Source organism: Neophocaena asiaeorientalis, unplaced genomic scaffold, assembly GCF_003031525.2.
Source record: "Neophocaena asiaeorientalis asiaeorientalis breed wild unplaced genomic scaffold, Neophocaena_asiaeorientalis_V1.1 scaffold40, whole genome shotgun sequence".
NCBI lineage: Eukaryota > Metazoa > Chordata > Mammalia > Artiodactyla > Phocoenidae > Neophocaena > Neophocaena asiaeorientalis.
The window spans coordinates 9,120,512-9,148,185 of record NW_020185335.1 but is presented as its reverse complement, the minus strand read 5'-3'; the positions used below and the strand labels follow the sequence as shown (position 1 = coordinate 9,148,185).

The window sequence follows — 27,674 nt, the reverse complement described above, 5'->3', positions numbered from 1 at the left end:
CAGGCCCGGGCCCGCCCCGCCCGGAACCTGGGGAGTGGGCGGGGGCCTCGGGGGCGGGGCGCGTGACGTCACGCCGAGCCGCGCCCCCGCCGGTGCCCAGGCCGGTGTTGAGCCGCGCGGCCCGCCTGCCCGACGGTTCTGAGAACGCGCCGCGGCCCCCGCAGCCCACCCTTACCCCCGCGGCCAGCCGGGATCCGAAATGTCAGCGCCCCGAAACCTGTCCACGCGGATGGCGGAGGTGCGGCCAGGTGCAAACCCGAGGGACCGGGGCCGGGCTGGGCCGCGCCGAAGGTGTGGGGACAGGACCGCAGGCAGGACCTGTGACACCCCCGGAACCCCAGCTCAGGCTGTCCACCTGGCTGGCCAGGTGGCGCCACAAGACAGAGATATTTCCTTGAATTGAATATGTCCCGTCAGTTATCTGGGGAATGAGCCACACTGCCCTGGCCCAGCCTGCAGCACTCCACAGGCCTCCTGGTCATTTACAAATGTCTGCCCGCCGTGGCCCTTGGGGTCCTCAAGCCTACTGGGAGGAGGGGACAGGCTCCCCAGCCCCACTCCTTCCTTCTGCCCCTGGAGTCTGATTAGTTCCTAATAGGAACCTAGACAACAAAATCCCTCCCCAGCGTTACCGGCGCCCCCCTCCTCTGCCTGCACCCCAGCAGCTCCAGCTTCTTTACCTCTCCCCTCAGGCCGGGACCGGGTCATTCATCTCTGCATCCCCAGGTCCTGCGCAGAGCTGTGAGAGAATCATACTGGAAGCCCCTTTGGGGAATGAGCTATGGTGTCACTCGGGAACGCCAGCTGTGCAACAAAAAAACGTTCCCTTTCTGCCATCAGGAGTGGCACCAAAAGCCACGAAGCAAGTGCTTTGCTCTGAGGTGGGGCTTTCTCACATCCACGCATTTCTGCAGTTAATACCATTAAAACCCCCAGATCTGTGCCTTTTTTGTTAAGTGAAGGTGTCTCTGTAGTGAACACACAAGTGTGTGAGCATGCGTTGAATTGCATCATGAGTGTCGAAGTTTGTCCACGGCAGCCCTACAGTGGGGACTGCCCCCTCCCCCTCTCTCCCAAGAACAGACGAGGGCTCCCCAAAACACTCTCACTTGATCCCGGCCAGGGCTGGGGCCAGGGTGGAAGGCAGGGCCCCCGCGTGTGTCCCTCACCAGAGAAGACGCATCTCCAGCCTGCCCAGGAGACAGGCAGAGCTGTTCTCTCCTCGTGAGCCCTGGGGAGGCACAGTTAGGCGGGAAAATGGGGAATTCACGGACTCCCCACAGCCTGTTGGCAAATTCTGTTCTTGAAGTTCTGAACATCAACGGCCTTGAGAAAACCATCAAGCAAGGAGGAGTCAGGCAAGCCAGAGACCCCACCCGGTGACACAGACGTGGATGCCGGAGGTGGGGATGGCAGGTGGTTGTGACCAAGACGCCCAGGCCACGCCGCCGAGGGGGTTAGGTCTGTTGTCCGAACCTCGATTGAGCTCCTGCTTTTTGCCGGTTGCAGGAGTAATTCCCCGCGTCCTAAGCATGCACGCAACTTTTCCTTCTCACAGCAACCCATGACACAGGGTTGACCCATCAGCATCCCCTCCTGCAGGTGAGGCTGCAGGGAGACTGCCAGGCTCACCTGGCTAGCCAGGACTGGGCCCCGGTGCGGAGCTCAGGGTCTAAGACCATGTAAAGACAATGACCGCACTGTGCTTGGGGCTACAGGGAGGGGGAGGGGCGTATCTAACCCAGCCGGGCTGTGGCACTGGGGACACGTCCTGACTCCAAGAGGTCTTTAGGAATCAGGTAAAGAAGGGGAAAGGTGCTCCTGGAAGTGGGGACGGCACATACAAAGGCAAAGAGGTGGGAAGACCCTCAGCCTGTGCAGGAAACTCCAGACTTTTTTTTGTTGTTTATTTTATTTATTTCCGGTGGTGTTGGGTCTTCGTTGCTGCACGCGGGCTTTCTCTAGTTGCAGCGAGCGGGGGCTACTCTTCGTTGCGGTGCTCAGGCTTCTCCTTGTGGTGGCTTCTCTTGTGGCGGAGCACAGGCTCTAGGCGCGTGGGCTTCGGTAGTTGTGGCGCACGGGCTCAGTAGTTGTGGCTCGCAGGCTCTAGAGCGTAGGCTCAGTAGTTGTGGCGCACGGGCTTAGTTGCTCTGCGGCATGTGGGATCTTCCCAGACCAGGACTCGAACCTGTGCCCCCTGCATTGGCAGGCGGATTCTTAACCACCGTGCCACCAGGGGAGCCCCAGACATTTTGCCAAGGCATGCAAGGAGCCCAGGGGATGCAGGGCAGAGGCCTCAGAGGTGAGCAGGGGCTGAGCGGGCAGTACCTTGAAATGCAGGCCCAGGGACCAGACTCTGCCCTGAGAGCAGTGGGAAGCCACCACGTGGGGCATGCAGGGAGCGACTTGTAGATATCACCTTCATAAGGTCACTGGCCACAGCCTGAGATGGACAAGATTTGCAGAGCGGCAGCCTGGAGGCAGGGAGGCTGGTGAGGAGGCTGTTGAGGGTACCCGGGAGGGAGGTGATGGGGTCCAGCAGGAAATCATGGAGTGGGGAGGCTCGGTGGCAGACAAAGCAGCTGCTGTCCACTCGAGGGACATCTGTGGACCCTCCTCTCCCTGTTCAGGGGGCAAAACTTCAGCAGAACGCGATTTACCAGGAGGCAGAGGATCCCTGATTTTATCCAGACATCCTCAACACTGCTTGATATGGTGGTCGATCTGCAAGCATTAAACAGGAACAGCATAATAAAATGACCAGCACCCAAGTGCCAGGTACTATGTTGGGGGTGTTATATATACATATTTTTTTTTTTTAACATCTTTATTGGAGTATAATTGCTTTACAATGGTGTGTTAGTTTCTGCTTTATAACAAAGTGAATCAGCTATACACATACATATGTTCCCCTATCTCCTCCCTCTTACGTCCCCCCTTCCACCCTCCCTATCCCACCCCTCTAGGTGGTCACAGAGCACCGAGCTGATCTCCCTGTGCTATGCGGCTGCTTCCCACTAGCCATCTATTTTACGTTTGGTACTGTATATATGTTCATGCCACTCTCTCGCTTAGTCCCGGCTTACCCTTCCCCCTCCCCCTGTCCTCAGGTCCATTCTCTACGTCTGCATCTTTATTCCTGTCCTGTGGGGGCATTATATATCGATATTTATTCTCCTTTCTTCCAACCAACCCAGAAGGCAAAAATTCTTACCATCCCCATCTTAAGGGCGAGGAAGTTGAGTCTCAGAGAGGATCAGACAACCATGGGGATCCAGCCAAGATTTGTACCCGAAATTCTGACCTGAAAGTCCATGTTTTTCCCGCTCCTCCTTTGTTCATGTTTTCCTGAGCAGGGACTCAGGAAGAAAGTGTAGAATCTGATCAATGTCATCTTTCAATAAGAATATTTCTTGGTCTGAGTTTGACGTCAGTGATATGGAGCCCCCAAGGTACTGCCAGAAGTTCCTTGTGAACAGAAACCAGGAGCTCCTGGTGGACAGCGGCACTCAGTGCCCGCAGGCAAAGAGGCAGTGACTTTTGGTCAGACTCTCCTGTCCCCTGTTGCCTAGGCACGTGCGGGCAGTAGGTCGAGGTCAGTGAGGGTGTGAGAAGGTGGGACACGTTGATAGCTGGTGATACGCAGAGCCCCTCGCCTCCCACTGTCCCAGGTTCCTGACCTAAAAATGAGTAAGTCCAGCTGTCAGATTCCTTCAGAAGTCCCCTCCCTCCAGCCCACCAGCCTCTGTAGGAGACACAAGCCCATCAAGTTTCCACTGATGGATCATGTACCCAGGTCATCCTTGGTGCCACAAGAACCCTGACTCTGCAAAGAACAGTGCAGGCCCCTTAGAGTTCACCCTCCCGGCGTCAAACCTGAGAGGGTTATGGAGCAGCAGGAAGGGCACGCAAGTTCACAAACGCTTCACTGTCCTCGGGCCCCCACTGGCCAGTTGACTCACAAAGGTCACCAGACAGAGCTGCCATGTTCTGCATTCTTTGCTGGCAGTCCCAAAGAGCAACGTCCTGCTCTCACCTGCTCACTGGAAGTACCTCTCCCACTTGGGTCAGCAAGTGGGAGGCTTATTGCCACTACGGGCTTACCCCGGGCCGTACTGGTGGAGAAGCTACCCCGCCTGAGGAGCTGGGAGAACGCAGTGAGCAGGCAGGGACCTGCCCTTGTGAGCTCACATCTCAACCCCAAGGCCCCTCAAGTCACCCCTGGCGCCAACTCAAGAGTGGAAAGACAGACCTGTTACCCTGGCTGCCCACAAAGGGGTCCCTGGTGGGGAGGAGAGCATCGGCGCTGACGGCCAGCCCTAGGAGAGGGCCACCTAAGCACCCGCTTCTAGCAGCCCTGCCCCTTCCGGCAGACGCCCACAGGTGGGTGTCCTCCTCGGACTGGTCTCCAGCGCAGATCCTCAGCGGCCTTTGCCCAGCTCCCTCCTTGCCCCCGCCCCCAACTATGAAAGGGCGCACAAACCCAACACACTGTGCCCTGCAAGAGGGCAGCGTCCATTCCAGTTCCGCACATCACTGTGTCCGGTGGTGTGCTGGTGAAATGTTTAACCATCGGCTTGCGGGGGGCGGGGAAGCCCTGATTTATAGCATTTGACAATTCCCCAGTTGGAAATATTCCTGCCATGGCTGTTTTCAGGTTATCAACATGCATCACTGAACGTGAGGTTGGGAAGAGACGCACCCCATTGTAGTGTTTCTACCCTACAGATAGAACATTCCAGGGGGCAGCAAACGGTGGCTGAGGGGCCAGACTCAGCGCATGGCTTACAAAGGCTAAAATATTCACTACCTGGCCCTTTTACAGAAGAAGTTTGGCGACCCCTGAGAGAGACATAAATAACCTACAGAACGGAGATACAAAATGTAGTATAATATGTAGTCAAATAATTAGGAAGTGGTGAGTTTTATTACCTTTTTAAGAATATGATTTATTTAATCGTAACTTTATATTAATTCGATCTTGTTTAATGGCTGTTTGACAACCAGCTCGCAAAATTCATGAAAAATTAACAATCAGCTCTCACGAGCCAGTATAGGTCAGCTTGAGCAGGTCCCTGCCTGTTCTGGCCCAGAGAAGATGCACTATGGTTATCTGTTGAATGGTTGGAAATCAAACGGCAACACCAACGTTCTAACCATTAGGACACCTTGCCCCGCTTCCTTCCTTCCTTCCTTCATTCAGTTCCATTAAACATGTGTCTGTTAGCACCTACTGAGTGCCAAGGACTTTGTTGGGGACTACAGATCCAGCTCACACAAGGTGCTGCCCTCATGAGCTCACAGTCGAGCAAGGGGAATCAGACACCCCTCCTCCCCCAATCATCCCCCCTCAAAAAAAAAAGTATGCGAGGAAGAAAACAAACTCCTTGCCCTTTCCTTTACCAGCTGTGTGTATCTTTGGTTGATTTACTATAAAATGGGACTGCAACGGTACCTTTTTCCAGAGTCATAAGAATTAAGTGAGATAATCAATGTTAAGCTCACAGCCTGGCACTGGGTAGGCACTTAGAATAAGCGTTGGCTATTTTGTGTTGCCACTGTCATTTTAGAACCCACGTTTCCACGGCCCTGATCGCAGGCGCTCCTCTAGATCACTTCTCCAAACGTTTACCATCTGCCCAACAACTGGGATACAGATACCCAATACAGCACCTTTGCAGGGTTTTCAACTTTGGCGCCATTAACATTTACGGCTGGATCATTCTGGGCGGTAGACAGCTGTCCTGACGACTTCAGGGTGTTTAGCAGAATCCTTGGCCTTAACCCACAGATGCCAGGAGCAGCCACAATTTGTGACAATGAAAATGTCCCCAGACGTTACCCCATGTCACCTGGGAGGCAAAGTCAGCCCCGATTGAGAACCCCTGGTTTAAAGGAGGACATTTTTCCCATCCTGTCAGCTGGTACAGGCTGCTCCCCAGCCATCCTATGGTTCCCAGTCTGGGGGAGAGTATATTGTCCACGTTCATGCAACGGCACGTCCTTCCTCAGATGCCACTTCCCAGCGGCCGGAGGAAACTCGCAGCCAGCTTTATCAGACTGTCAAGGAACACGAGGACCCACAGGATGAAATAAGGTGCAACCTGTTTTGAGTCGTGTTTTTGGAGCCCTTTAATGGCATGAAGCCATGCCTGTAATCATATGCCAAGCACCAAAAGCAGACAACAGAATTGTTTGTTCTTAATTTCATAGCTGCTCATGGCACTGTTGCTTTTGGGGAACGCTCCGGAAGCTCCACCTGAAAACTGTCTCAAAATTACATCATCCAGGAGAGCATTCCCGAACCTCAATTTTTTTTTTTTTTTTTTTTTTTTTTTGCGGTACTAGGGCCTCTCACTGTTGCGGCCTCTCCCGTTGCGGAGCACAGGCTCCGGACGCGCAGGCTCAGCGGCCATGGCTCACAGGCCCAGCAGCTCCGCGGCGTGTGGGATCCTCCCGGACCGGGGCACGAACCCGCGTCCCCTGCATCGGCAGACGGACTCTCAACCACTGCGCCACTAGGGAAGCCCCTGAACCTCATTTTTAACGGGCATGAGACACCAGCATCACAGAACACACACTCTGTACCGATGGCATTTAATGTACTGATTGAATAGTAAAATGTGCTTATTCTCCTGGTGTAGGGAGAGGAGTCATGTTTTCATCCTGAAGTTGGGGAACATCCCCCTTCTGCTTCTGAGCTGATGGGAAGTCAGCCCATTTTCTAGGCTCACGGGTGGGTAAGAAGGGAGGAGCGGGTGGGAGCACAATTCCTACTTCGCAGCCTGTGATACTGGGTGGCTGAGTGATGACTGTGCCACCCTGCCCACTTCTCTGGTTTGGGGGATTTGGGGGTGCAAAGGTGGGCATCAAAGGAACATGGAGTACCACCCGCTCTGCCTTTCTTTCTCACTCTCCCCAAATAATTAAATCTGAGGTTACTTTTTTTTTTAAAGTATCACAGAGGATTGAACATTTATCTGGAACTAATCTTTGTTACACACAATCAGCGGATTCATTTATATACACACACCAAAACCTTAACAGCGGTTCCCTCTGGAGTGGTGGGATTATAGGTCATTCTTTTCCCTTTTGAAATCAACATTATCGAAGTATAATTTACATGAAATAAAACGCACCCACTTTAAAAGAACAGGTTGGTAAGTGCTGACGAACGTCTACATCCAGGTGACTACCACCCCTATCAAGGTATTGACGTAGAACATTCCCACAACCCAAGAAAAGTTTCTTGCGCTCCTCTGCCGTTGATTCCAGCCACCCACTTCCGGACCTAGGCAACCCCCGATCTGCCTACTGTCACCACTTCTTGGACCTCATATAAATAGAGTCAAAAGATACATCCTCCTTCGGGTCTGACCCCTTTGATGCAGCATAACAATTTTTGCAATCCACCTGTGTTGGTGCACGTATTGTGGTCTGTTCCTTTCGTGGCTGACTAATCTAACCATTACACGGCTGTAACCATTACAGGGAAATATTTGTTTTCTTCTTTGTGCCTCTCTTCCTATCCCCCAAGCCCAAATTTTCTACAATGAACATGCGTTGATTTGTTTCAGTTTTTAAAATGAAGACGCATGCCATTCGTTTGTTTTAAAATTCACGGGGACTTTATGAAGAGCCCGAACGCCAGGCTGCTGCTGACTCGTGGAAATGGATGCCTGGCACAGCTCCACGGAGGACTGAAGGCCATGGATCATATTTTTAAAAATAAAAACCACTGTGTTTTTCAGATTAATTGCATCTCTCTCCCACACCAGCCTTTGCGGTGAGCTGCTCAAATTGACCAATTGAAGTGTGACCTCACTTCTTTCCCCTTCATCCGCTCTGAGTCAGTTGCTAAGAAGCAAAAGGAAAGGAAGTATCGGAGGGGGGGAGGGAAACGTGTTACATGTGTGGAGTACGTGTGGCTCTTCCAAAACTTCCCCACACACCCCCTTTCATCAGTTGAGGCACGATCAAGGGTTTGTGCAAGATCCCAGGGCAGGAGAGCAGAAGGATGCCATCCAGGGGCTCCAGGTAGGATGGGAAGGAGGCTGAAAGCACAAACTTTGGACCTGGAGCCCAGCTGTCCACCTTACTTAGGCGGGTGATACTAACCAAACCTCTTAACCTCTCGGAACCTCAGTCTCTTCGTCTGTGAAACAGAGATCCAATCATGATACTCACAATCGAGCAAATGAGATAATGCATGTAAAGTGCCCAGAACAAGGTTTAGGAAGAAGTCAGTACCCAGTACATGGTAGGGAAATAAACGGTTGCTCAACTCCTGGTCCCTACTTTCTTCAACCACAGCACGAAACTGAAACTGCAGTCTGCTTGGGCTGACAGGAGAGGAGTGGACATTTTCCTCCACTAACTCCAGGGAGCAGACCCTCGCAGATGCAAAGAAACACGGGGAAGTCAGGCTGCGGCATCCAGGTGTTCACCAAGACCCCGGCTGCAACAGAAACCAATCAGAGTAGCCTCAAAAAGGGTGGAAATGGCTTTTAAGGAATTGAGGGTGTCTCACAGAACCCCAAGGGCATAAAGGTAGGCAGGTCTCAGCAAGAGCCAGAAACCAGGGACCCAGGAGCTTCTTTCTGCTCTGTGTACCTGCTTCTCTCTGACTCATCCTTCCCCCCCATCCTGGCTTTCTCTGCTGTGTTGCCTCCGCCTGACAGAAGGTGACCACTCGACAGACCAGCAGGATCAACAAACTAGGAGCTCTCTTTTGGTCCAGTTCTAAGGGAAGAACTTGGTCGCTCAGTTGGCCCAGATGCCCACCCTAGCCAGTGTCCGAGCCGAGCTGCACAAATATGGCTGCTGGCAACCTGCTCCTTAGAGGTGAGAAGGACGGTCAGGTGGGTCACTGTGATCTGGTCAGACCCCACCCCCCCCAAGAAACGTCTTATCCCAAATAACAACTACTTCTTTCATTGTGTTCCCCAACCTTGTGCATTTCTTGACTTTATTAATAATAATAGCAAATAGCCACATAGGGCTTACTGTGTGCCAGCCACTGGTGTAAGCACTTTGCCTATGTGGATTCCTTTAAATTAATCCTCACAAAATCGCAATGAGGTTTATTGTGTCCATTGTACGGATGAGGAAACTGACAAGCAGGGAGGTTAATTAACTTGCCAAGGTCACACTTGAACTCAGCCAATCTGGTACCAGACTCCTTCTCTTAGCCACCATGCCATGTTGCCTATTTTAGCCCCAATCATGTTTTTTATAATTTCTCTGTTAGCCCATGTCTCTCGAAAAGAGAAGAAAAAGACGAGGAAGGGGATGAACACCATCTCTGACATTTCGCAAAAGCCTTTTACAGTAGACAATGGAAAATGCTGGAACTTTGCTGGCTGTCCTCACTGTTTCATTTTGAGCTGTGGGAGTCGGGGGGACAGGCATGACAGCATTGTTATTGCCTCTCCACGCCGCCCTGTGACACTCCCCTGGCCTGGACCACCTGGGGCAGGACCTGTAGCTTCTTAACCTGCATGCAACGGGTGCTCAGTAAGGTGGTTTTTGCCAAGAAAATGTGTTCCCCGCATTACAGTTTTCAAAGCACTTCCAAAGACAGGCAAAGAGATCAGTTAATATACTGTCCCCGTGATACCTCAAGGAAGGGGAGTCCGTGGGAAGAACATACACGTGAGAACCCAGCCAACACTGAACAACCAGGCCCTGGGAGGAACAGGAATCACGGCAGGGTCTGCACAAAGCCTCCTCTCTCCTCTCTGCCTTTTGTCCTGATCTCTCTGGGATTCTGGTCCAGTGCCTCATGGGACTCTGACTGCCTCTGCTATGTGTCTGGCACTGGGCCTGAAATGGCCAACTCAGCCCAAGCACCAGGGCTAAGTAGGCACCATCTCCCAGCTTCCCACCACCTCCAAATGTCCAGGTGAGGAATCTGATGGATGGCTGGATTTTATCCATACAGGTCCCGAGTCTCAGGTTCTTTGGCCCCAGGCTCAAAGAAGGAAAGTAACTTGCCCAAGGTCTCCCAGAGGGGAGGCCACCAAATCAGGATACTGGCCTGTCAGCACCTGGACTCCTTTCCTGGGCTGCTGTAACAAAGCACCATAGCCTGGGTGGCTTGGACAGCAGAAATGTACTGTTTCACAGCTCTGGAGGCTAGAAGTTCTAAACCAAGGTGTCAGCGGGTTTGGTGCCTTCTGAGCGCTGAGAAAAGGACCCGTTCTGTGCCTGTCCTGTAGCTTCTGCCGGTTTGCTGGCCATCTCTAGCTTGTAAACAGAGGCATCTCCCCAAGCTCTGCCTTCAAGTTCAAGGCAGTCTCCCTAGGTATGCCTGTGTCCAAACTTCTATTTTTATAAGGACACAGTCATACTGGATGAGGGGCCCACCCTATTCCAATGTGACCTCATTTTAACTTATTACCTCTGCAACAACCCTATTTCCAAATAAGGTCACAGTCCTTATTTGGAGGTACTGGGGGCTAGGACTTGGACATCTTTTTTTTTTTTTTTTCCCCTTGGTTGCGCTGCGTGGCTTGTGGGATCTGGACCGCCAGGGAATTCCCCTTTGGACATCTTTTTTGAAGGGCATAATTTGACCCCTTACAGAGCCCAAAGCCGGCTTTGGAAGTGCCACTCCGTTCTACCCCAGCCAGTTCTCACCGTAACGCCCTGGTTCCTTATGGCCCTGGAAGGCTTCGCTCATCCTGTTTTCCCTGGAACAGGCACGGACGCAAGTCTGTCCTCCAGCTCACATGGGATCAGTTCCCAGGAAGCAGCCGTGATTCAGGAGGACCCACTGGGGCACCCTGGGCGGGGCATTAGGGAGCTTTTATTCAGACGGTGGCCCATTGTCTGACCTTCTCCACCATGCTCCAATGTCATCAGGCAACTGCAGAGGCATTAAACCTGAACAGCTCACAATGGACTAATGAATTTCATTCAGCGTGGATGACAATGACCCAGGCATCAAAGCCGGCTGGTGTGACCTCTGGCCTTGCGGTTTCACAATGGTGATGGTGGACAGGTGGCTGGGTCCTGGGCCAGAGATTCAGGCAAGTGATTCATTTCTATATTTATTCACTTCTCTATTTGGCTTGGCTAAAAATCTTCAGCAGATTTTCCTCGAAGGTGAATCAGCCACACCTACCCTGATGATTAGCTGCATCTCGGAAGCCCAGGATCTGGGTTCAGGAAAAGTCGGTCCTGCCCATTTCTTCAGCCTTGACAGACACCAGCAATCCTTTGTGGAATGCTACCTAAGATCACAGGGCAGGAAGGGGCAGGGTGAGCAGTGGAATCCAGGACGGTGTAGCTACAGTCTGTATTCATTTGGTACTTTGACTTGGTGACTCACAGTTTTGAGCCTGGACTGGGTGTTTGCCTCCTTGAAAGGAAAAGTGCTGAGGGCATCACCAGTGCCTCCAGATCCCAGCAGCTGCGACCCCCTCCTGCATCCCCAGGGAGCAGTCAGTGAGATGGAACATTGGCCTTGCCACAGCTAAAAGAAACCCCTATGGGGCTTTCGGTCCACCCCTCCTATTTTGCAGGTGGGAGAAACTGAGGTTCAGAGAAGAGAAGGAGCCTTACCCAAGACCACACAGGTGATGGATGGGTGGCAAATCCAGGCTCAGAGCTCCTGATCCCCCAACCCAGAGCTCTCCCCCACCCCCAATCTCCTGCTTTTCTTCTCCAGCTGCTGATGGAGGATGCCGGATCCTTTGTATTTCTCATCTGTCTGCCTGTTGTCGGAGTCTGTGGAGTCAAGTCCCTGGGGAGGCTCATCTTCCTCTTTCCCATCTGCCCCAGCCCCTCGAAACCAGGCTGTGTGCTCCCTCGCCATCCTAATGATGTGTGCTGTTGCTTCCACCCTCTCCTGGGATTTCTGCAGCTTTTCACACTTTACTGCGTTTCCTCTGGGCCTCCCTCCTGGTGTCACCACCCTCAGCCCCCAGGAAGGGGCCAGACCTGGATCCTGGCCCCCAGATTCCACCCGGGGCATTTCCTTTGAGCCCCTCTGGCTCTGTTTCCCACGTCGACACTCCCTCATTCTGCCATCTTCAACTGCCCGATGCTGGCGGTCCTTCCCCAGGGCCTAGTGGATAGGGTGGGCCCAGCAAACAAAGTGAAGACAGACCCCCTTGTGGCTACAAACCAACGTAACTTTGAAAAGTCTAGCAGCCCAGGAATGCTTTTAAACTGTTTTTTTTTTTTTTTTTTTTTTTTTTTTACAAAAAGGATATATTTTCACTTGGGAAAAATCAGAAGATATAGATGAAGAACAAAACAAGTCATAATGGATGTTAATTAGGTACCTACTACATTCTAAGCACTATGCACATATTAGCTCATTTAATCCTCAAATGAGCAATCCTACACGACAAATGACATGATTTCTTCAACAAATAAATGGCAACAAAACAAAACAAAAACATGACAGCAAGGAGAGTGTTGAGGTTAAAAGAAACTTAAAAGTGCTACCAACTGTAGAGAGACAGGTAGATAGATAGGGCAAGTGACAAAGCACAGTAAACATGTCAGTGGTTCAATCTAGGGGGTGACACACGCGCTCACTGTAAAATCCTTCTGCCTTCGCTGGATATTTGAAAATTGTCCTATTAAAACTCTGTGGAAGGGATTTGCCTGGTGGTGCAGTGGTTAAGAATCCGCCTGCCAATGCAGGGGACACGGGTTTGAGCCCTGGTCTGGGAAGATCCCACATGCCGCGGAGCAACTAAGCCTGTGCGCCACAACTACTGAGCCTGCGTGCCACACCTACTGAAGCCTGCACACCTAGAGTCCGTGCTCTGCAACAAGAGAAGCCATTGCAATGAGAAGCCCATGCACCGCAACGATGAGTAGCCCCCGCTCGCCGCGACTAGAGAAAGCTGGTGCGCAGCAACGAAGACCCAACACAGCCAAAAGAAAAAAACAAAACCCTGGGGAAATGGATATATCGGGCAAATGAAATGTGTGGGTCTTGTGGATCCCGATTCAAGCAAATCAAACTTAAAAAGCATTTATGGGACAACCGAGGACGATTATACACTGATTAGACTTTAGATGATTTCAGAAATTGGTTTTTAAAAAATTTTAGGCACGATAATGGTATTGTGGTGGGTTTTTTTTTAAGAGTCTCTTTGTTTGGGATTTGCTTTAAAATAACAGCCGGAGGAAGGGTGGGGAGGTAGAGATGAAACAAAATTGGCAATTTATTGCTACCTCTTGGCCCTGGGTAATGGAGGTTCACTAGACTATTTCTTCTTCTTTTGCGAAGGCTTGAACGTTCCCATAATAAAGAGTTAAAAAGAAGAAAAACACTCATAGTTTGCACTTGAGGAAACTGAACTGAGGTTTAGAGATGTCAGGTTATTTGCCCAAGATCTTGTAGCCAGAAATCCCTTAATAGGGATTAAAGAAAAAAATTCCTGGAACTTCCCTGGTGGTCCAGTGGGTAAGACTCCACGCTCCCAATGCAGGGGGCCTGGGTTTGATCCCTGGTCGGGGAACCAGATCCCGCATGCATGCTGCAACTAAGAGTCCACACGCCGCAACTAAGAAGCCCGCGTGCCCCAACTAAAGATCCCACATGCCGTAATGAAGATCCAGGGTGCCACAACTAAGACCCTTCACAGCCAAAATAAATATATAAGTAAATATTTAAAAAATATATATTCCTACCTGACATCCTATCATGCACTCTTCACACCCTGGTGAATTATCCAGAACTTCTGTGCATGTCAAAGGATTGTACATGACTTAAAATATGTGTATATACACTGCCTGACTCCATCCCTGGGCAACATGAATCATGTAAGTGTTGTCCTCAAGCATCTCTTTCTGACGTGGAACTCTGGAAAAGGAACTCACCCACATGGAGGGCCTTCTGAGCTAAGCAGTCCCGCCCGGCCGATTCAGCGGGTGCTCGTGGATCCTCCAGCATTACTGCTAGTCATGTGCTTGTCCCTGTTTTTACAGAGAAGGAAATGAACTCAGAAAGGAGAAGCAGCTTGTCCAAGGTCACAGACCTAATCACTGATAGGAAAGTCATGCCCGTATTTGATGATGTGACTTGGTGAAGGTCTGTCTGCCCCTGTTGCCTGGAGCCTTCAGCAGGGCAGCAACCTTGTTGGCTTCCCTCACGGCCATACAGCACCTGAACACGAAAAATAAAGCCACATGGACAAAAGAACGCACAAAGAGGTGTGGCTGCGATTTGAATCCCCCCTCCGCCAATCAACTACTACACTAGGCACCCTTTTTGGAACAAAACCACAGTAAAAGACACATAACATATAATGTACACTGAGCCACTTGATAAATGTACAGCTCTGCAGCATTAAGTGTACTCACGTTGTTACACAACCATGACTACCATCCATCTCTAGAACTTTGCAACTTCCCAAACTAAAACTCTGTCCCCGTTAAACACTAACTTCCCTCCTCCCCTCCCCCCAGGCCCTGCAACCACAGTCTACTTTCTGTGTCTATGAATAATCTGACTACTCCAGGTCCCTCATATAAGGAGACTCATATGGCATTCGTCCTGTGTGTTTGGCTTACTTCACTTAGCATAACATCCTCAAGGTTCATCCACGTTGTAACATGTGTCAGAATTTCCTTCCTCTTTAAGGCTGAGTAATATTCCACTGTGTGGACAGACCACATTTGTTTGATCCATTTATTTGTGGATAATGGACATTTACGTTGTTTTCACCTTTTGACTATTGGGAATAATGCTGCTGTGAACATGGGTGGACACACATCTATTCGAATCCCTGGTTTTCCTTATGGGTAGATGCCCAGAAGTAGGACTGCTGAAAAATACTGCAATTCTCTTTTTTTAGGCACTCTTCTTTTTTTTTTTTAAGATTTATTTATTATTTTTTCATTTATTTTAGGCTGCATCAGGTCTTAGTTGCGGCACGCGGGATCTTCATTGAGGAACGCGGGATCTTTTCTCGTCACGGTGCGCTGGCTCTTTGTTGTGGTGCGTGGGCTTCTCTCTAGTTGTGTCACGCAGGCTACAAGGCGCGTGGGCTCTGTAGTTGTGGCGCATGGGTTCCAGAGCACGAGGGCTCTGTAGTTTGCGGCACGCAGGCTCTAGTTGAGGCATGCGAGCTCAGTAGCTGTGGCACGCGGGCTTTTAGTTGTCCCGCGGCATGTGGGATCTTAGTTCCCCGACCAAGGATTGAACCCTCGTCCCCTGCATTGGAAGGTGGATTCTTTACCACTGGAACACCAGGGAAGTCCCTAGGCACTCTTCTGAATCAATTTTTAGGCTGCATGTTTCACCTAATCAGGCACCTTTCCGTGTTGCCATGTTTTTGTAATTTTGGTGGCCAGTCGTGGGTCCCAGCAAGGTAGGTCAGTTCCTGCAGACTTGCTGCCCTCCCCCTGAAACCTCCTTCCTGGCTCAGCCTGGTCCACCAGAGAAAACTTATCCCTCATGACTTAGTTTCATGGACTCAGACCAGCTTCAGGCCACTGGATCACACCTGAGACTTCCCTGGGTGTCCATTTCCTAATTGACATTATGTGATCCTTCGGGCCATCACAAGTGGGACATCCCCCCCTCACTATGGAGGCAGCAAGTGTATCCTCCTCTCCTCTGCTCTCTCCCTTCCCCGTCTACTTCTAAGTCTCTTCCTTGGTCTGCATGACGCTCAAATGTTATTGAAGTAATTAAGTAATTACCTTCTCTCCTGGGGGTTATGTCCAACTTTTCAGTATTACTAACAAAGCCACAACGAGAAGATCTTTTTTTCCACGCTGTTGAATCAGCTCCTTAAGATATATTCCCAGGAGTGGGATAACTCATCACTGGATTTGGGAATCGGGGAGGAAATAAAAGAAAAATGGCAGATTGGGTGCCCAGCTCACCAAACAAGGGAGGCAGAAGGCGGTGCGTGTCGGGTAGAGAAAGCGACTGTTGAAGGAAGAAACTCTTCTCTCCACTACAGATAATACCTCTAGTGGGTGGAATGCTGGCGCCCAAAAGATACGTTCCACCCACAACTTGTCAATGTGACCTGACTCGGAAAAAGGGATTGGCAAATATAATGCAGGATCTCAGGATGAGATCCTCCTGGATTAGGGTGGGCCCTAAATCCACTGAGAATCCTTAAAAGAGAAGGGGAAACGGACAGAGACGTAGAGGAGAACACCATGTGAGATAGAGCAGAGGTTGGAGTGACCCACCTGTAAGCCAACAGATGCCAAGAACTGCCAAAGGCCGCGCGAAGCTCAGAGAGGAGCCTGGGACAGATTCTCTCTTGCAGCTTCCAGAAGGAATCAACCCCGCTGACACCTTGACTTCAGACTTCCGGCCTCCTAAGCTGTGAGAGAATATGTGTCTGTTATTTTAAGGCATCAAGTTTGTGGTCATGTGTTATGGCAGCCCCAGGAAACTAGTGCCGTATCCATCTCTGCAGCCCCTTCCAGAAGGACACAGCCACAGCTGCAGGCTCCAGCTGGGCTCATCCTGGGAGCAGGCACAGACGTCACTGTTTTGAGCACTGAGCCCTTTTCAGGAGGAAAATCCCCGGGTGTGCCGTGAATACTGATGTCAGGGACCGGGATGCCGGGGCCTCGGCCCACCAGGGAAACCAGAGCATGAAATGGGGTGAGTCCGGCCATTGGCAATCCATCTGGGAAAACAAAATTCGATTTTTTTTTTTCATCCATTGCACATGCAAATAAATCCCAGGTGGACTGAGGCCAGAAAGTGAGAAACAAAGCTTGGAATTATTTAGTAGAAAATATAAGAGTATTTCTATGACGTTGGTGTAGGGAAGGATTTCTTAAACAAGATCAACCTTGGTGCTTGAAGCATTTGACTACGTTGAGATGAAAAACCTCTGTACATCAAAGGAGACCATAAACAAGTATAAAGGTGAGCCAGAGAACAGCTGAAAAGGCTTGCAATGCAGGGTAGTATCCAGGATCTACAAAGAATCCCTACAAATGAGTATGAAAGACACTCTTAACTCCAACGGAAAAATGGGCAAGGTACGAATAGGGAATTCACCAAAGCAGACACAAAACACATGAAAAGATCTCAATCTCACTAAAAACTGGGGGGAGAGGGGGCAAATCAGATGACAGTGATGTGCACCTTCATCAGATTGGCCAAAAATGAAGAATTCTGGCAATGTCAGCAGCTGTGAACCCTGAGAAGCAGGAAGGTCTGTGTGCCCCTGGCAAGCGTGCATTGGTGCAACCAGGGTGGAAAGCCGTGGCCTCACTCGTGCCATAGGGTGAACTGTGTCCCCCGCCCCCAAATTCATATGTTGAAGCTCTAAAGCCCAGTACCTCAGGACGGGACAGTGTTTGGAGATAGTTCTTTAAAGAGGCAATTAATTTAAAATGAGGTCATACGAATGGGCCCTCACCCAACAGGACTAGTGTCCTTATAAAAAGGGCAAAATTTGGACACAGAGACAGAAACACATAGAAAGAAAACAGTGGGAAGACTCATGGAGAATGCCATTTACAAGCACTGGGATGCCTGAGGCCACCCGAAGCTGGAAGAGAGGCCTGAAACAGACTTTCCCTCCCAGCCTTCAGAAGGAACCAACCTGTCGACACCTTGGTTTTGGACTTCTAGCCTCCAGAACTGTGAGAGAATACATTTCTGTCGTTTAAGCCACCCACTCTGTGATATTTCATTACGGTAGCCCTGGGAAACCAATACAGCGACCAACCAAAGAATGGCTCATTAATTGTGGGACATGCACCCAATGAAATCCTATATGAGAAGGAAAGCAATCTACACAAGCAAGCTGCAGGGTGACACGGACAGTATCATACCATTTACACAAAGTTTGGAAGCATAAAAAAACGCTAGATCTAGGTTTTGCAAACATAACTGAATAGAAGTAGTATGAAAACAAGCATAGGAAGAGAAACTCCAGAGAGGGGTGATATATCCCTGGAGGGAAGAAGAAACTTAGCTACAAAAGGGCCCCCTGAAGTCGGGAGCTTCAGCTACACCTAGAATGTTTCTTTAAAAGGATTGAGAGAAATAAGGTAAGACTCATGCATTCAATAAATGCTGAGTGCCCACTAGGTGAGGGGCAGGGGTGGGACCCATGCAAAATTGCCCCCAAGAGTCTGGGTAAATGCTTCTTGATTCATACCCTTCTCTGGGCATCCATGCCCTCCTTCTCCCCAGCAGACATCACAAAAACACACAAGGTGAGTTTCAGAAGGCAGCTTTTTACCCACATCTGTGAGCGTGCATGCACGAAAACACACACAGACTTCAAAAAGAACAACACGACATGGCAATCTCCTCTCCCTATTATTCTTTTTTTTGGCATAAAGAAACAGAAAAAATTCAGGTCCATCTTTCACATCGTGGTAATAGGAAAGAAAAGAACAAAAATATAGCAAGAAAAAAGCTGTCAGCAAGACAACAGGGACCCAGTTTTCAGCGAAAAATGTATGCATACCCCAAAGCTGTAACCTCGCAAAGGCCCAGGAGGAAATTCAAAGAGGAAACAAATGTATGGAAAATGGTCAACCTCAGGAGTGGCCGGAATCCCCACTCACAAACCCTCCCACCTGCACACGTCAGGAGTGACGGAGGTGAAAAGGCTCCTGGGGCCTGAGAATTCCTACCCACTGGGCCCACAAATGACAGGGAGCAAGTGACCCTCAGAGAGGCCAGGCGTCTGGAGTGTGGGAAGGGGCCAGGCTGAAGAAGGTCGGGGACACCAGGCCATGTGGGGAGGCCGGGGGCTCCCCAGAGATTGTCTCAAACACAGACGATTTGTGAGTGCCTTAGCCGTGGGGCAACAGAGTAACTGTCACAGAAACTATGATGAAAGCACTGCTTTACTCTATTTCCAGTTTTTTGAATAACGCCCAGTGCTGGGAAGATGGGGGACTAAGAAAAGGAGAGCTTCCGTGCGCACAGGATCTGAACCATCCATGAATCACCCAGTGCCCATTTAGGGTGTGCTAGTCAGTTTCAGGCACTGGGGCTGCCCTTTCATCCAATCAGCTGGTTTCATACTTACAGCAAGTCTCTGCGGGGCATTGGTATGATCCGACCATCACTGGACTGACCAACTTGCCCGGGTTTGACTGGGACATGCTTGACTTCAGCACGGAAAGTCCCGCATCCCAGAAAAACAGGCACAGTTGGTCACCCTACACTTTTTGGGTGAGGAAATCTGATCAGAGAGGTGAAGTGGTCGGACCAAGGCCAAGATGCCAAGCCAGGGTTCAAAGAATCCACAGTGGCACAGGTAGGGAGCAACAGAGAAATCAAGGGCACCCAGATCAAATCAACTTTGAGGGCCCTGGACACGTGCTCTTTTGGACAGAGCAGCTAAGCCTCAACACTGGGTGAGGGCTGGTGAGTTAGGCAGGCCCGGCTGCCACCCATGTCAGTGTCTAGAGGGCTGTCTCCTTGTAAAGCAATTTGGCTACTTGCAGTTCGTGCTGTGAAACTGTAGAGCCTTTGACTGAATAATACTATGTTTGGAAATCTATTCTAAGGAAATTATCTCTTTTTTTTATTATGATTGAAAAGCTCCTGGAGGACTTCTCCGGTGGTGCAGTGGTTAAGAATCCACTTGCCAACGCAGGGGACATGGGTTCAATCCCTGGTCCGGGAAGGTCCCACATGCTGCGGAGCAACTAAGCCCGTGCGCCACAACTACTGAGCCTGCGCTCTAGAGCCTGTGAGCCACAACTACTGAGCACATGTGCCACAACTACTAAGCCCGTGTGCCACAACTACTGAAGCCCATGCACCTAGAGCCCGTGCTCCACAACAAGAGAAGCCACCGCAATGAGAAGCCCACGCACCACAACGAAGAGGAGCCCCCACTCACCACAACTACGGAAAGCCCGTGCGCAGCAACGAAGACCCAACGCAGCCAAAAATAAAATAAGTAAATAAATAAATTTATTTTTTTAAAAAAGCTATTGGAAAGAAAATGTTCTCTGCAGTATTATCTGGAAGAGAAAAAAACCTGAACAGTCCACAGGGGGCGATGGCTTCATACATCATGACCCATCTGCCCAGGGACATTGTCACACAGCCACAAAAATGTAATATGGATGACTGGCAACATGGAAAACTCTTACGATGTAGCTTATGGAACAGGATAAAAATGTCTCTTGTGCCTACAACTTTGCAAAATGCTCTTGATTGAGGATCAGGCTGGAAGGGAATATGCAGAGTGGCGGGCATGGTGGGGATAAGGGAAGATTTTTATAAATTAAAGATAGTTTTTAATCTCCTTATATTGTCTTTTCAAAAGCAAGAAAGAAGAATTTTCTGCACAGATAGGCTCATGCACATGGACAGAGACATCACTTACCAAGACGGTCTTTGTGGTACTGGTGGAAATACCAAATGATTGGAAACAACCTGAAAATCCATCAAGGGGGAATAGTTAAATAAAAACTGGTACATTCAGGGACTTCCCTGGTGGCGCAGTGGTTAAGAATCCGTCTGCCAATGAAGGGGACATGGGTTCAATCCCTGCTCTGGGACTATCCCACATGCCGCGGAGCAACTAAGCCCGTACGTCACAACTACTGATCTTGCACTCTAGAGCCCGTGAGCCACAACTACTGAGCCCTCGTGCCACAGCTACTGAAGCCCACACACCTAGAGCCCATGGTCCGCAACAAGAGAAGCCTCCGCAATGAGAAGCCCACACACCACAACAAAGAGCAGCCCCACTCACCGCAACTAGAGAAAGCCCATGCACAGCAACAAAGACCCAACGCAGCCAAAAAAAAAAATAAACCTGGTACATCCATACAATGGAGTATTACATAGCTGTTAAAAAGAATGAGGCGGCTATAGTTACAGGACGATTATTAAGATACATTAAGAAAGAAAGGCCAAGTGCAGAAGTGTGTAGAGAATGCTACTATTTGTGTAAAAATCACACACACACACACACACACACACACACATACAGCTATACCTATATTCCTATATATGCAGAGACTGTCTCAGGAATGAACTCTGTGGAGGTCTATGGGTGCCTGGATGACACGGGTGGGAGGGCGCTTACCTCCCCTCCATGCATTTGGTACGTGTAGTGGGTTAAATGGTGATCCCCCCAACCCAGATACAGATACCCGAGGCATTCTACAGATTCAATGCAATCCCTATCAAATTACCAATGGGATTTTTCACAGAACTAGAACAAAAAAATTTTTAATTTGTATGGAAACACAAAAGACGGAAATAGCAACAGCAACCTTGAGAAAGAAAAACGGAGCTGGACAGGCTCCCTGACTTCAGACTATATTACAAAGCTACCGTAATCAAAACAGTATGGTACTGGCACAAAAACAGAAATATAGGTCAATGGAACAGGATAGAAAGCCCAGAAATAAACCCACGCACCTATGGTCAATTAATCTATGACAAATGAGGCAAGAATACACAATGGAGAAAAGACAGTCTCATCAATAAGTGGTGCTGGGAAAACTGGACAGCTACAAGTAAAAGAATGAAATTACACCATACACAAAAATAAACTCTAAATGGATTAAAGACCTAATTGTAAGGCCGGATACTATAAAACTCTTAGAGGAAAACAAAGGCAGAACACTATTTGACATAAATTGCAGCAATACCTTTATGGATCCACCTCCTAGAGTAATGAAAATAAAAACAAAAATAAACAAATGGGGCCTAGTTAAACTTAAAAACATTTGCACAGCAAAGGAAACCACAAACAAAACAAAAAGACAACCCACAGAATGGGAAAAAATATTTGCAAACGAAGCAACCAACAAGGGATTAATCTCCAAAATAAACTCATACAGCTCTACATCAAACAAACAACGCAATCAAAAACTGGGCAGAAGATCTAAATAGACATTTCTGCAAAGAAGACATACAGATGGCCAAAAAGCACATGAAAAGATGCTCGACGTCACTAATTATTAGAGAAATGCAAATCAAAACAACAATGAGGCATCACCTCACATTGGTGATCATCAAAAAAATCTACAAACAATAAATGCTGAAGAGGGTGTGGAGAAAAGGGAACCCTCCTACACTGTTTGGTGGGAATGTAAATTGGTACAACCACTATGGAGAACAGTATGGAAATTCATTAAAATTACCATATGATCCAACAATCCCACTCCTGGGCATATATCTGGAGAAAACCATCATTTGAAAAGATACATGCACCCTGATGTTCCCTGTAGCACTACTTACAATAGCCAAGGCATGGAAGCAACCTAAATGTCCACTGACAGAAGAATGGATAAAGAAGTTACACATCACCCTGGAGACGCAGGGAAACACAGGGAAGCCACGTGACCCAGGTCAATCGTGGAGGGGCGCGTCAGGAAGGGGTGCTCTCCTGGCCTGCCTACAACCTCCTGCGGGTCCACGGAGGCTCAAAGCAGTCCCAGGGATGTCGTGTGGATTGCAACCCTCCCCCAAAGACTGCACTGTGGTTGTTCTTGTGATCTCATCAAGGGTCAGTAAGGGCTCTGGGTGTCATGCAGATCCATTGGATCCAGTTCATTAGTTCATTCATTGATTCCACAAGTATTGACTGAGTGCCTACTATGTGCCCAGCCCTGCTCCAGGCACTGCTGACAGAGCCGTTACAGAGACACACTGTGAAAGAGACAAATACATGGAAGCAAAGGTATGTCAAGTGCTGCTAAAAGCTAAGGAGGAAAAGGAGGTAGGGGTAGAGGGCGGGGAGAGGGGAGGGTTTGATTTTAGGTAGGACAGGCCCTTCACTTTTGTTTTAGAATGCATCAGTAGGTACTCAAAAAATATTTGATGAATGAATCATAAAATACAAAAGGCGCAAGAGACTTTGAAGATCATCTGCTCCCAAACTCTCAGTTTACAGGTGAGGAGACTGAGGCTCCGAGAGGCTAAATCGTCAGCCACGTGTCACTGTAGCTATGAGGTGACCCAGCAAGGAAGAGAAGATGCTGGGGTCGTCTGCCTCGTGACGCCAAGGCTCCGCCAACGGCCCTCCCTGCTCCTCATTCATCACAACCTGTGGAGGGCAAGGTGACTCCACATCCGCCTGTGGCTGGAAGCAGTGAAAGCCTGTGGCGCCGCCCCTGACCCGCGTGTGGAGACGCAGGGCCGGCTCAGTGTCGGCGCTGGACGCTGAGCCTTGCCTCGCCTGCAGCTCTTCTCAGCAATCTCGGGGGATAACAAAAAGGTGCCCCTCTACTCCTGGCGTGCGTTTGCAGTGACTTGGTTTACACAGAGCCCAGCCAGCATGTGGGGATCATGCACGAGGTCACCGATGGGCTACTGGCCGGGCCTGTACTGGTGCCCCAGGGAGGGGCCCAGGAGTGAGTAAGCCATGCCCCCCCTCCAGACACGGCCATCAGAGGTGCTGGGAACATGGCTCAAATATCGCAGCCTGCAGAGCAGGGGCAGAAAGTGAAGATCTGGGGGCTGTGACGGGGAAAGGGGCCTAGGATGGGGTTCGGGGAGCAGCATCAGTGATGGGACTTGAAGGATGGGCAAGCTGGAGATGATGGGGGTAAGGCCAGGAGGAAAAAGCACGGCCGGGCTCAGGGGCAGGTGTGTGGGTCGGTCCAGAGTCCGGGGCTGTACACCCAGAAGGGCAGGGTCATCAATGAGGCTAGTGGGGGCCTGGCTGTCGTGTCTTTGATGGAAAGCCGCGGGAGGTGTTGAGCGCGGCAGTAAGGGAGAAGGGAAGACGCTTCTCTGGAGGATCTGAAGTTCCGGATTCATTTCCTAGTTTCCTGTGTGACCTTGGGCGTGTCACCTGACCTCTCTGAGTCTCAGTTTCCTCACCTGAACACGGGACTAAGAATCCTTCCTGGGCTGCTGTGAGGAGCAAGTGAGCACGGTACACAAGCAGGAGCCGCTACTAGGATTCACGTCTTTGACAAATATTTATTGGGCACCTACTGTATGCCAGGCTCTGAAGCTGACCTGGGCTTCAGTGGTGAAGGGCAAAGCCTTCTGGCTTCCTGGGGGGAGATGGACAAGTTATCAAGGCTCTCAATTCTGGTGGGTGGGGCCTCGGGGCAGGGAAGGGCATCGCCCCAGCCTGGCGGCATCGGGGTGAGCTTCCTGAAGGAAGAGGAGACACTCCCTTGGTGAAGAGAGGAAGGAACAACGTAAGCCAAGACCTGGAGGGACAGCCTCACCCACTAGCCCCCTGTGCTCCTGGACATGTGTGCTCCTGGACACGTGTGCTCCTGGACATGTGTCCCCAGAACGTGTGTGTGTGGGAGCCACTGGCACTTGGCAGCGGCAGTGGGCAGGAAGGCTAGACATCCTGTAATGTGCCCACCAGTCCCCAGGACCGGGATGGGCCCACGTCCCGCGTGACGGTCTGATGTCTCACCGGGCATTCATGTAGGCAAAAACCCCGCTTGAAATGACCTGCGTCTAGAATCTAACTTCTTCATCTTACATGTAAATGCAAATTTTCTTTTCCTGCCCTGTTTTAATAGTCACTGGATTTTCCAGGAATGCCACCACCATGTCAGTTGAGGGAAGGTTGTTCTTTGTTTCATTTGGACATTAACCAAGAGCTGGTCACCATTCTGGAAAATCACGTCACCAACGGCCTCACCCACGGGGCACACCTGTGACTGTCTGCACTTGTGGCCGCTGCCTTCCTGGAGATCCTGGTACAGGACAAAGCTTCTGATTCCCCACATCATTTTATGACAAATTACCTTCCTTTTAATCCTCCACTTTTACGTTATGATGAGGGAATTATATCGCTGTTTTGGAAATCACACATACAGGTGAATTACATACCTATGAACTCAACTTCAGGAAAGAGAGTCACGTTACAAAATATTCGTTTTATAAAAGAAGCATCGGGGGACTTCCCTGGTGGTCCGGTGGTTAAGACTCCGTGCTTCCAATGCAGGGGGCACAGGTTCAACCCCTGGTCGGGGAACTAAGATCCCACATGCCGCGCGGTACAGCCAAAAGTTAAGAAATAAATACATAAAAGAAGCGTCAGGTCTGAATGTTTGCGAGCTCTTGAGTCAGGAGACAGACAGGGAACTGGTTTTATGACGGTGTCAGCCAGGGCTGAGTGGAGGGACCAGCTAGCCTGGGGCACCCACCAAGGAGCATGCAGACCTCAGGAATGAGTCAGTGATGTGGGAATGAGTCAGGATGGGGGATCAGAACCTCGCACCACCTGCTCCAAACAGTGCCCTCAGGCGGAGATTTCAAAAGTACCTTTGCCTGGTACTGACTCATCTGTGTTCTCATAGGTGCGTCCTGGGAGAGGATTGTGATCCCGAGAGCAGCCAAATGCACCCAGCCGCCCCGATTTGGGTAGGCAAGGTGGAGGCTCCTTATGGCAAATAAGACTTTGAAACTGAATCCACCTGGGATACGGTTGGCCTTTACGGAGGGTGAATGACCCACCAACGAGGGCAGGGAATGTCAAATGAGAGACACTTCCAGACCAAATGGCAGGTCACTTCAGAGGACATGATCTAAAGCTCCTGGGTTCACCAAAAGAGAGAGGGATGGACTTTCTATTCATAAAAAATGTGGTTTCCTTTGGGATAAATGTGCAAATATTTAAAAACTATCAAGACGAGTGTTAAATTTCCAACCTGCCTGGGACCCCTGTGGTTGGATCCCGGCTGTCCCTTAGAGGGATGAGGCTAGAGTGCCAGGCATCGGCCAGATGACCAAAGGCCTCGTAAATCACGTCAAGGAGCTGAAACTTAATCCCAAATTTAATGGAAAGCCTTCGGTGGATGCTGACCAGGGAGCAACGTGATCAGGTCTGCATCTTAGAAAAGTCAGTTTGGCTGCAGGGCGGACAATGGGTAGGAGGGTTCAAGACTAGGTGAGGAGTCTCGCAGCATGCTGGGGGAGGGAGGCAGATTGTCTTAGGGGGCAGGAGATGACAGTAGGGGCCATGTAGCGGGGAGATGAGGGTGGCCCAAGAAATCTCGGGGGTGTGGGCACACAGGTGGTCTGGACTGTCCAGGGGGGAGATGTCAGCGGCCTGGCTTAGCAAATGGGCATGTGCAACCCTTCTGTAGCCCATGCCCTGGGCAGGCACTGCTCACGCAATCCTCCCAGCAAACCTCTATGGCAGGTCCATTGTGATCATTTCCATCTGACATGGCATCATTTCCATATGACATGATCGTGTCATTTTTACAGACAAGGAAAGAGAGCTTAAGCCCTTGCCGTGGTCATCTCAGTGGGACCTCATTCTCAGAGATTCCAGGGCTCTTTCGGAGGCAGACTGCCAGGTCTCATGACTGATTTGTGCTAAGGAAGAATGCGTGTCTGCATGGCCTGGCCAGGGTCTCCTCAACCTCATTCAGGAACAAAGAATTCAGGTTCTTCTGTCCAGGCAACGGCCCCTAACTCAAACCTGCTCATGCTGGGAAGGTGGCCCTGCAGAGTTGCCTCGCTGAGAAATGGGTGGTAGAGTGTTCCTGGTGGGCAGCCGAGCTGGGTGGGTGCAGCCAAGAGCCTCTTGTCTGAGTGGACACAGCTGCCCCACGCAGGGAATGGACCAAACCCTCCTCCGGCCTCCCAAGGTCACAGGCAGCTCTGATCAGGGCCAGCAAGGGTGCAGGACGCCCCTCCCTTCCTGCTTCTCCACCATCACCGGCGAGAGTCACTTAAGCCCTGTCCAGAGTCCAGCGGTCCTTCTGCAGAGGACCTGGCGGGGTACCGGCTGGAGGCCAAAGCGCAGAACCTCCCCCTTCCCCCACCTCCACGCCTCCCTGGGCGACCGTGAGAGCAGGAGACGCCGGCCCTGTGGGTTTGGGGCGCCCTCTGCTGGACATTTTCCACTGTCCGCCGTGTGATGCCGGCACCTGCCTCTGGACTGGATATTTGAGTGTTTGCGGCAGGCGGGGACACGAGGCATGTGGGGAGAGGATCTTCTTTCTCCTCAAGCTGGGAAGAGGAGGCAGTCACAGGGGTAAGATGGCCGGTCCCCAGCCGATGGGAAAGAATACGCAGGGCCGATGAGCCTACGTTTTTCATTTCAATTTTTGTGTCCCCATCAATAGCGATCTGCCCTGCTGGGACCCCCACTCCATCCCTCCCACAGGCCGTCTTTGATCGCTTACCTCATTTACGAGTCACAGTAGCCCTCGATAATCACAGTACTAAAATCATTTTAATGAATAGCACTGCTACTACTACTTCTTTTATTGGATATTACTTATTAGCTATTGGATTCACAATAGCCCATGATAATAGTATTAAAATTATTTTAGTGGATATAATTATTCCTACTTATTTATTAGATATTATTTGAATGGCTATGCCAAATATTCTTACTTATCTGTGGGTATTTTATTCAATATTATTTGTTGGATTTGGAAATTTATTAGATACAGGATATTACTGTATATCAGATATTACTTATTGGATATTGGATTCACAGTAGCTCACAATTATAGTATTAAATTCATTTTTAATGGCTAGAACCACTCCTCCTATTTATTTACTGGATATTTGATTGGATATTATTTGAATGGACAAAACTGACAGAACTCAGTTATGTGACCAAGCCTCATTACCTCGTTTAATCCTCACTTCTATTATCAAGCCCATTTTTCAGATGAGAAAACTGAGGTCCTCAAAGATTAAGCCCCATGCCCAAATCACAGGCCAGCACTCTCCCACCTTCGCCTTGAGGGCCCCTCCAGCTGAGCCAGACAGCTTGCGCGCG

At 50.1% G+C, this 27,674-nt stretch overlaps 1 protein-coding gene across 2 annotated transcripts in view; it reads right to left on the bottom strand.

Moving 5' to 3' along the window:
- Window positions 1-13,680: 13,680 nt before the first annotated feature.
- GAN (gigaxonin) overlaps window positions 13,681-27,674 on the bottom strand; it is a 90,677-nt gene continuing 76,683 nt past the window's right edge. The window contains exons 10-12 of one of the 2 annotated variants that reach the window (XR_003001905.1): window positions 16,180-16,316; window positions 15,676-15,801; window positions 13,681-14,134 (exon numbers count right to left, since the gene is read on the bottom strand). The gene's annotated coding sequence lies outside the window, so the exon portion shown is untranslated. The remainder of the gene's footprint in view (window positions 14,135-15,675; window positions 15,802-16,179; window positions 16,317-27,674) is intronic. The other variant, XR_003001906.1, reaches the window with a different exon arrangement.